We start from the raw sequence: 11,143 nt of genomic DNA, 5'->3' as shown, positions 1-11,143 counted from the left end.
GATCACCTCATTGTGGATCTCCGATGTGCATGTCTCCGGTTGGCAGGAGAAAGCTTAGGGAGGAGACTCTACCCATCATGCACTGCACCGTGGGCAGGATGACTCATGGCTCACTCCAATTACTGAGCCAGAGAGTCCAGGCGAACTTTGTATTCTTCCCCCCATTGTTTTCAGCACACAAAACACAACACTATGTACGTTCATTAGCTATGTTTCTCCATGGCTTGCCTTGTGGTCATTTGTCCCCTTAAGGTCAAGCTAACTGATCATCTCACATGCGTGTGTAAATCAACATGACTTTGACACAGAGACAGAGCTGTGCTCCTTAATGACTGGTCACCAAATGAGGTGTCAACATCATCTTTCGACTACCCTGGGGTTGGGGGGATGATGAACTGTGGTGGTCCACTGGGAATGTGGGAGGGGAAAAGCCAGAGAAAAGGAATTCCCACTGGGATGTCTGTCTCCATGATCATTCCAGGGAATAGCCCCCATCCAGATGAATCACAAACCCCTACTGGTGGCTAAAAGGGAAGTCCACTAATTATTAACCACTGGTCCATGACACCATGTGTCCAAATCCAATATTCATGATGGAGAAACTGTTTGAATTAAGAGTCCACTGTTATTTCTTGACATTTGTAAAATTGTTAACGCCAAGTTAACTGGGAGAGGAACACTATGGACGTCCTTTGCCTGAATTTAGAAGAGTGTCCAAACCTCAGTAATGTGACTTGATGGAATTCCAACTCAAAACAGCATCTACAGAGTTACATCAGCACAAACTAAATTCTAACTACATTACTGAATTAATAATGAAAGTCCTAATATATGATGCTGATGCATTTCTTCAAAGGCTCTCCTCAAAGAAACATCTCTGCTGCTTAATATGCATTGCACAGGAGCATTAGGAAGTGGAGATCTTTTGTAGTTGTACAACCATTCAATGTCCAAAATAGTATAGGCCTACATTTAAATATTTTTAGTGAGATAAAGCTCTTATCTTATAACCATTTGCATGTCAACCTTAACTGAAAGAATAGCTTTTCAAATTAATATCTTCACTTAATTAAGTTAATTATGCTTGCCTGGTGCAATGCTGCAAATGCTGAAAGTCTGATTCTTCCTCTGAGCTATTTGGAGGAGATGTAACGCACACCAAGATGAGGTGCTGGCTACCGGTGTGTATATCTAAAGTAAGACAAGGTGCCGCACACTCCAAGTCAATGAAAAAACGTTTAATAGGCGATAACGTTTGGGCCTACAAGGCCTTCATCAGATTGCATGTAGTGCATTCAGACAAAAAGACTTATATAGCTTAGGTTTAGACTCCTTGATTGAAATCAATTAGTCAGCTTATCCCTATCCAAGACGAAACCCCATCGGATTGAGGACGTCATCAGATAGGTCGGCCCCAGAGTAGATCTTGCCATAGTCTGTAATAAAATACTAAATGCACTACATGCGATCTGATGAAGGCCTTGTGGGCCCAAACGTTATCGCCTATTAAACGTTTTTTCATTGGCTCGGAGTGTGCGGCACCTTCTTGCAATTGAAACCACATTAACCTGTTGAGGAGTGAATTATTTCCCTGGTTCCTTGTAGAATTCTACGCAAAGGATCTATAGTTTCAGTGTTCTTTATACAGTCTATGGGGGAAATCTCTGAGGGTAACGGTATTTGTGACAGTACTCCTCAACAGGTTAAAGTTAAAGGGAAAAAAAGGTTTCGTTTACGTGAAGACATTTGTTATGCCATTTTGCTGAATTTTCTTTTATTGCCACATTAGTTATGTTTGGTTTTCTTTGGAAAAAAAGTCATTAAAGCATTTTCTGGTATAGGGAAGAGATGTTCTGGTGGTGGTGTGTGTGTGTGTGTGTGTATGTGTGTGTCTGTGTGTGTCTGTGTTTGTGTCTGTGTGTGTGTGTGTGTGTGTGTGTGTGTGTGTGTGTGTGTGTGTATCTGTTTGTTTGTGTTTGTGTGTGTGTGTGTCTGTCTGTCTGTGTGTGTGTCTGTGTCTGTGTGTGTGTGTTTGTGTGTGTGTGTTTGTGTTCATGAGGGCTACAGAATGAGGGGGTGGTCTGTGCTTTGAAATGTATTCCCAAAAGAAAGGCAGCTGTGTTGAGTGGGAGAGCTTCACTCATCATTATATCCTGCCTTCATTTCATGTCTTCCGTCCTCATCCCAGCTCCATAACAAGATCCTGTGTTTGCCTTTTTGTGCTAGGGAGTGCAACAGGCATCCTCTCTCTCTCTCCCTCTCATTCTTTCTATTGCTCTTTTATGTCTATCTCTCTTCTGTTCTTTTTTCTTTTCCATCTTCCCCTTCTGTGTCTGCATCCACCCCTCTTTTCTAGTCTCCACCTTCAGGATGTCTCCAGAGCAGTCCAATTATCTAACCTGACAGGCCCTTGTGTTGCCATTGATTTCATGTAGGAGGGTGATTAAACGTTTCACTTCCGGAGCTATTTACATGTTTGTTCCTTCTAATAGAGAAAATGCAGAAAGAGCAATGCTGTTTTTAAATGCTGATGCACCAAAAGACATGAAAAGACGGGTCTTCATCTGGAAGTAACTGAAACAAGTAGGCCCTGGACATGAGGTGTAAGAGCGCCATTCTACTTGCATAGAATTAAAACCTATAATAATTTCAAAGCAGAAATGTATCAGATCTCCTGTGCACATTGCTCTGAGGTAAAGCCTGTCTGATAACCCTTAATCAAACTTCATTAGCACTGAATCCAGGGATGAAATGGGAGACCTGTAAAAGCAACACATACGGTATATTATTTTACTAATTTATTCATGTGTATATGTGGAGTCCTTGCTCTTCTCAGTGATGTGTCTGGTCTACCTCTGAAACACATTCCCTCCTAACACGTCAGCAGTGAAAACGTTTTTGGATGAAAAAAACAGAGGAAGATGAAGGGGAATAGGAAGAGACAGGAGGGAAGACTGGAGGATAGAAAGAAAGAAAGAAAGAAAGAAAGAAAGAAAGGAGGATCATTAGTCACAAAATAGAATGGTGGTACTGGTTTTTAATTACACGGGTGGCACAACAAATGTGCATGCCCACACGCATGCACGCACACACACACACACACACACTTTCCTCTCTGTGTCTCTCTGGCGCCTGCCTCATTAGCAGAAGTTACCTATGGTCATAACATCAGGGTTCAGAGCTGAGACAGGTCAGATGGCATCCCCACCCTCTCTAGAGCACTCTCCAGCAAAGTCAGACAAGGTCATTTGCCACCAGGGACAGAAATATTCTCTTTACGTAAGTATTTTGTGCCAGGCCCCCACTGTTGTCAGTAGTACAGGATGAGAAAGTACAATAGTGAGAAGGCAATCAGTTCTGCATGAGAAATTCTATGATTTCTTTTTTCTTTTGGCTATGCCTTCATCCCTCACACAGAAACACTCATGCACTTACTGCTGAAATTAAATTCCTTGTAAGATAATTAATATCTACAACATCTGTCAGATTACAAGTCAGAATATAGGCAGAACCACAAATCATATCCCTAAATAAATTCTCATTTGACAATTCCCTCACAACTGATAGTGTCTTTTGTTGATGAAAGAAAACATTTAGTCTGCGTTGGAGATCCTTTGAAGTTAGACAAAGGTCTTCCCACTTCTGACAGGTTTCATAACCTGTTAAATTAGGAAAGGAGGACTTGAATAAGATTCTTCTTTTTTGAAAGAGGTCCATGGAGGTTTGAATCAGAGAGCTGAGAGAAGCTCAAATTTGCACCGACTGATAGAAAGAGCTGGATATTTCCAGATCCTGATATAATATCATACAGCACTGCCCACAGAGATTCTCCATTTGGAAACATGATACAATTCTCTGCCCTGGTGTCAGTGATGGTATTGTCCACAGGGGAGGTGGATGACGGCTAAGTCTCCTCTCCCCAGTTAGTCTCTCAGACCTCCTCACACCCCTGATAGAAACGGACACTTAAATCCTGGCTGATGGAACCTTTATGAGGGGTCATCACATTAAAAAGGTCTTGACTTGTACCTCCTGAACACACAATGACAAGACAGGTCTGTGTTTATTAAGGCTCTGACATGGATTACCTCATAAGCTGAAAGGGTTTCTATTCGCTCACAGATCAGTGGGGTGAGGTTCTGGGATGTAGCTTGATGATATGGATATATACCTCCACTGCCATTGACCTTAGTGGGTGTGAGCCGCTGGGATAAGTGCGTGGATCAATCGCTCTCTGTGGGCTTTCTGCCGGCCCCACACCTACACACATCACAGCAAAGAGTATGGCAGGACGCCCGTTTGAAAGGGTCATTAGCGATCCCGGGGATGCGTGGGTGGACAGAGAAGCCCAGGTGTGCCGCTCAGTGTCACGTCGCGGCCTCTGTGAAAGGCACCAAATGAGCAGCCGTTTATCCTTTCACTGTCAAACTCACGCCAGCTCGTCCTGACCTGAATGGTGGCGCCAGGCGCCAGAGAGACACAGAGAGGAAAGTGTGTGTGTGTGTGTGTGTGTCTGTGTGTCTGTGTGTGTCTGTGTCTGTGTATGTGTGTGAGTTTGTGTGTGTGTGTGTGTGTGTGTGTGTGTGTGTGTGTGTGTGCGTGTCTGTCTGTCTGTCTGTGTGGGGGGTGGTTGACTGAGGGAGACCCAGACAGTGTCAAGTATGACATGTGGATGTGGAAGGAGGTGGTTTGACCTCCACTTCACTTTCACTTTCAGAATAACATTTCACTCCAAGGAATCAAGACAATCCTAACACTGCTGAATTCACATGAAATAGATCACATGAAATCTCATCAGTAATTCATCATGAGGACTAGTCTTCTCATTTCGGCTCATATTAGAAGAACCGGTATGTTTGCAAAGATGTGTAATGCTTGGGTGAATTACAGTAAATAAAATGTTCTTATCATAAATGCACATCACATTAAAGTTATACTTATTGCGATTGTAGACCTTTGCTAAAGGATATTATAGAAACTCGTACAAACTTTGCAGTGGATGCAAGCCTGAGCAATGCATGAAACAAAATGAGGAGGAGCATCCTGTCCTCCTGTTATATAATATTGCCCTCTTCGCTGTTTGTGTCAGGTTGGCAGGAGCGGGCCCCTTATGTGTTAAGGCAGAAACCTCTTCAGATCTCTGCTGTCATAACCTATCTTCTCACTTGTGACAGTTTTCGCTTTCATAATTGCACTCCGTTAGTAAATAATAGATGCTTGACATGTAGTTCTCAAGCGAAAACCGTGGCTATCCCATTCTGTACCTGGTGGAAGGTCTATGTGGCAGTCCAACAGAATCTAAACACGGGTCGTTGGGATTGACCTCTGCGTATGCTGGCATAGCTGGATGTAGGCGAAAGAATAACACGGGCCTTGGGACTCAGCCCTCTTTACTCCGACAAAATCAGCTGTCGTTTAGTCGCTGTCTATTTTTAGCGCCATACACGCAAACAGTGAGAGCTTTTCTATGTCGCGCGCAGTGTTGTGTGTCCTTACTTGTAAGGTCACTTTTTGAAGAAAGAAAGAAAAAAGAAAAACGTCCAGAAACCTCATCAGACTCCTGGGGCTCGACGGACTGCCCGGAACACCGAGGGAACCCGACCACCCGGACTGAGGGGCGCGTTCTGTTGCCCTTCGTGCGTCATCATAAAGTAATTAAAGGTCTCGGAGCGCTGTGCCTTAGCTCGTTGCCTCCCGGCTTCCCTGCCTACACAGCTTTTATTTGCGCTATGGATGGTGCACACATGCTTATTTCCTTAATTGCACTGCACGTGGATATCATGTCACTTGCGTTTGCCGTCAACTCTGCCTGTGATCACCAAACACAACCCCCCCTTCTTGCCACCCGCTGCGTTTAATTTAACAGTCAAATCCAAGTCCCAAACCTGAGAAATCAGCCATAAACTTTGTGTATTGATGATGAGACACAGAAAACCAATCCATACAAATGGCAAATGAATTCAAATGTCTATCAAAACTGTTAATGTGTGACACAAATTTACGTGTGTGTCAAAGAAAATTAAATAATTGTGACATGATCAGAAGCACATAGTAACTTTGTGATTATTTCAAACACTCTCCTTTACATATTCATTAAAAAAAAACAGAGATTGGTCATTCTGACCTAGATGTATCCATGTGCGTAAAACATATTAGCCTACCTCTTCACAGGCACAGTCCGGATGTTTTTCTGTCTGTTCAACGATGGAAGCAAACTGTGCTGCATCCATCACTGATGCTCTTCCCCCCTGACAATTAATGCTAAATTGGTGCAGAGATTACAGTGACATTTTCATCATAACTCAAAAAAATAACAGGAAAAGTCAAAGTCAAGCAATTAGCACAAAGTTGCGGTGGCCTAGTGTTATTAAATACAAAGAGCATAGCAATGACTGGCAGGCCTTACATTTCTTATTTAGGAAGGCTTCATTACATAAAGGTCACTAGTTTCAGTAAACCAGGACTCTTGTAATTTCAACATTCGAGGCTCACCTTGACACAGGATACATTAGGTTACACGGACCGTCTACAAGGAGCACAACCAAAAACATGTAAAGGGCAATTTCAGGTGATCTCTGCAAATATGTATGAAAATTCATTCAGTCAGTCACTGATTCTCACTGACCAAAAAAGGGGTAGGGTGGCCCTAAACAACATAATTTGTGGACAATTGGATGTGCAATTACACACAATTACATTTTTCTTATTGAACAAGCACAGGATGACTCCCTCTGTAGAGACAGATGTCTATTTAGGGGTGTATAATTACCAGGCCAAGCCAAGACACCCCCTGTAATTCTGCAAGGTACTTTTTTTTCTTTGTGTGGAGCTTGGTGGAATAACAATTTAATCTAAAAGCTACTAATGGAATATATTTTTTTTCTATTGCAAAATGGACAGTGAACACTGTCATCATTCATAAATGGATTAAAACAAACACCCCTGTGCTCAGGGTAATTATGCATCATGAATAATTCATATGCTTAGAGGAGTTGCTCTTTACCTATATGATGACTCATTCTCCTCTCTGATTGGTTCCTCCTTTATTAATTTGTGCAAGGTATTGATGCCATGCCTCACTGTTGACAGCCATATTGGAATAGTGTTCAGGGACTCTCATTGGCTCAGAGGTCATTTGCTTGTTGTGTCTAAATATCCACCTAATGAAATATGCTCTTTGAGGAACATTATTTTTCTTTTCCAAAGGAACAATATTGGAAAGTAGTCTTGCAAAACGTTTGCAGGCATGTCTATGTCTATCTATCTATCTATCTATCTATCTATCTATCTATCTATCTATCAAACTGGACTGGAAGAGTCATATGGAGGTGGTGTACCCTAAGGGGCAAAGCCGACTCTATTTTTAGAGAGGCTAAGGACATTTAACATCTGCCAACCCTTGCTCTGCGGTGTCTATCACACAGTGGTGGCCAGTGCTCTGTTTTTCGCTGTTGGGGAGACGGCGTCCGCACAGCAGACAGAAACGGAGTGGACAAGCTCATCAAGAAGGCCGACTCAGTGGTATAGGGGGTTGAACTTGAGACAGTCCAGCAGGTGGCAGGGACCAGAACATTAAACAAACTGGCCAACCCTGCACACCCACTCCACCCCCTGAAGGTGATAAACAGCAGCACTGATTGACAGACTGATTGCACCAGTGTGCAAGTCTGAGCGGTATAGGAAATCCTTTATACCAGCTGATATAAGACTCTATAAAGCACAAAAATAACTTTTCTCCCCTTTATGTATAGTTTTTAAAAATATATATATTTTAACTTATTAGGTCTGGATATATTTGAGTCAACGACTGGTGTCTGTCTTGAAGCTGCTGTGACACTGTAAATTCCTGTTAAAGGATTCATAAAGGATTTAATCTATCTATCTATCTATCTATCTATCTATCTATCTACAGTATCTATGGATAGATGAGTGTGTTTGAAGATGAAGTGTTTCATAATGACCATTGATGTTTTCTTGATAGATAATAACTATTAATCCCTAGAGGGAGATTTATTTCTGTGTGTTTATATAAAATGATGTGGACTTGAGGAGGAGTAAGGAGTTAATAGTTATACATTGAAGTTAGTTGAATAGTTGAATGGAGTTATCAACGATCAACTTTTATACAATTTCGAGTTACTGTAATCATGCAGAGTTCAATGAGAGTGGAGTCTATCCGAATGCAGAATTGCTGCTGCAGTACATCAATATAGACAGTAGATGGCAGTAGTTTGTTACAAATTCTATGAGACTGATGCTGCTGATGGTGGAAAAAAAGTCTCCAGCTGTTGCTTTTGATCAGGTAGCAATCAGAGCCCTATCAGGTAGCAATGCTTGAGGGTTTAGCACATGTATGGATTTGATCAGGTAGCAATGCTTGAGGGTTTAGCACATGTATGGATTTGATCAGGTAGCAATGCTTGAGGGGTAAGCGCATGTATGGAAAGGACGCTAGTCATGAAAACAATCATCAGGATCGCATGAACTCTGCAGTTTAAGTTCCAATAAGGAACATGAGATAAGAAGACGATTTGGTGGGGGTAAAGTAAATGAAAAAAGGTTGGTAAGGAATAAAAACATAGCTCCAGCATGCAGCTGATATATCAGTGTTCCTTTAAAGGGACACCAGGCAAGCCTGATGCTTTTTCTCTACGAAACTCCCCCTCGCTCGGTCTGAAGCTCTTTTCCTTTTCTTTGCATCTTCTGTCAAGGGTTTTTTCGCCGCTTCTTCGCCGGCTCTGCCATTATACACACGTTTGCAACAATCGCTAGCGTTTAGTTAGCCTGCCTCTGTGCTGTGGATGCAGGATATAAAACAAAGTCCTTTTAGGCAAGTCCCTCCACTCAGCGGCCATTTGACAACGCTTTTTGGGCACTCGTCGGGCATCCATTTCGGCAGAAATGCGCGTGCGCAAGGCTTCACGACACCAATCTTGCTCCAGCGGCGAGATCACAACACATGTTTGGCACGATGTCTTCACAACACACCATATGATTGGCTCAATGTATTCACATGTCGACGTTTTGCCGAGGAAGGGGTGGGATAAACGCCACATACAACAGCTGCTATGCCTGAATATGGAAACACAATGATGTCAGTTCTCTGACATTATAAATAATGAAACATTTTTTCCTTTAATAACAACACACAATAATCACACAATTACACAAGGCCTAAGGGGAGGAGTGATGAACATGTGAACTGTTCTATTGCCCGGTAAAAAGCATTTGGACATGGCTACTAGCTATTATGTGTACGCATTTGTAACACTCGTGCATTGTTTGTTAGTATTGACCAGTACTCAAATAGACTCGCAGGATGAATTTTGGCATGGCCAACTGACCTGACATATCAATACTACTGATGAAGTTACGCTATCCTCAGTTAAACTGAACCAGAGGTATGAAACCATTGTTAAATCCCCTGGGTTAGTGCTAGGGTAATCCTCTGGGTTAGGGTTAGGGTCATCCATGACTTGACTTGGCTCTGCTCTCAAAACATGAAATTTGCTTTCAAAATGTTTTGAATCATTCTTAGAACACTTATATGTTCCTTTTACAGAGCCTGTCATTGAGAACAATATGTTGATGGTGGCTCCTTGATAAACCATATTTTTGGGCAGATTATTCTCTTGTGGAAGAGTGAGAAAAAAGACGCTACTGCTACACCAGCTCCCAATGAATGCTTAATTTATTTATTGCGACGTTTCGGGCACTATCCATTTTGTGGTGTAGCGGACTTTTTTCTCACTCTTTATTTGACCTTTTTGTCCAGCACCCAACTTAAGATTTTGGATGTGCGTGCTTTATTCCTTTTTTTTTTACAGATTATTCTCTTCCACACTTCTACACTAAGTCACATTGCACAATAGTGTCTGTCAAGAAAGTAAATGTAAAAGTCACAATGCACTCATGTACACTAAAAGGACGTGTGTATCTAATGTTTATGTTTCTCAACTGAACCATTGTAAAGCGATGCAAAAATCATGTTTCCCCTCAAATGAGTCTAGCTTGTGTGATGGATCTTTTTCATATATTTAGAAAGCACCTACTGGATAGTTGTTCATTTGGGAGAGAAATGCTTCATTACTTGCAAAGAGCCCAGAGGGGTATAGCCAGCCACAGACCCCTGCAGACCCACTCAGCATTGCTACTCAGGCGTAGCATCAGACCAAAAACTCAAAGGGAAACACAACCGCCTGATATCAGGATGCACTGATATTCTATAACAATCCACCTGACAGGCACATCTATAGCAAGATCCCAGTCTAAAACTGTTCACATTAAGAAAATTAGTTTTGAATTTTAATCGGCAAAATGGTAAAGAAAACAACACTTTGACTGTGCTTAGTAAGCGGCTTTAGGAATTATGCTTGTGTATTCATTAAACGCTCTCATTATTTCAGCCAAGCTTATCATACCCCATTTATACATGAGCAGCACAGAGCAATTAAAACAGTCTCTACTGGAACAAAGCTGGCTCCGATAAATACAACAATATAACTACAACTCCACACAACTCGTGTAGAGTAAGTGAGGAGACTTTTAATGGCAGAGCCCTGCAGGCAACACATCCGCATATTCAGAGCCCCACCCCCCCCATTAGTCTGTTTAGGTTCTTAGCTCAATCAGCTACACAGATGAGAATCATTAATGGCTGCTGGTCGTCTTGTCTTTTTTGGCTGGGAATGGGTTAAATTAACAGTTCAATGGTTTGTCTCTGGGGTCTTGCCTTAAACACATGGACGGATTATGAACTGGGCCCAGATGTATTAAGGGCCTCCCACTAATTGTCGCATATGTGTGTGTGTGTGTGTGTGTGTGTGGGGGGGGGGGGGGGGGGGGGCTTGTGTAATTTATTCAATCAGATTCATAGTCTACATCCTGATTTGTTGATATTGAGGCAATGATTCCATGCTTCAGGGCCCCCTGACCCCTTGGGCCCCTGGGTAGGCCCGTGCAGTAATCCATCCCTGCTTAGACACAATCTCAACAGTAATTGGTCTAGGTGGAATGTTCTGACCGATCAGTTTATTAATTTGAGACTTAATTTGTTTAGGTAACATTGGTGCTCTAAGAACGTATGGGGGTTACCTTTATGGGTGTGTTGATATGTCATTGACACAACAACAAAACGTATGAA

Source organism: Alosa sapidissima, chromosome 14, assembly GCF_018492685.1.
Source record: "Alosa sapidissima isolate fAloSap1 chromosome 14, fAloSap1.pri, whole genome shotgun sequence".
In the NCBI taxonomy this organism is placed as follows: Eukaryota; Metazoa; Chordata; class Actinopteri; order Clupeiformes; family Clupeidae; genus Alosa; species Alosa sapidissima.
Note: the sequence above shows the minus strand (reverse complement) of the source record.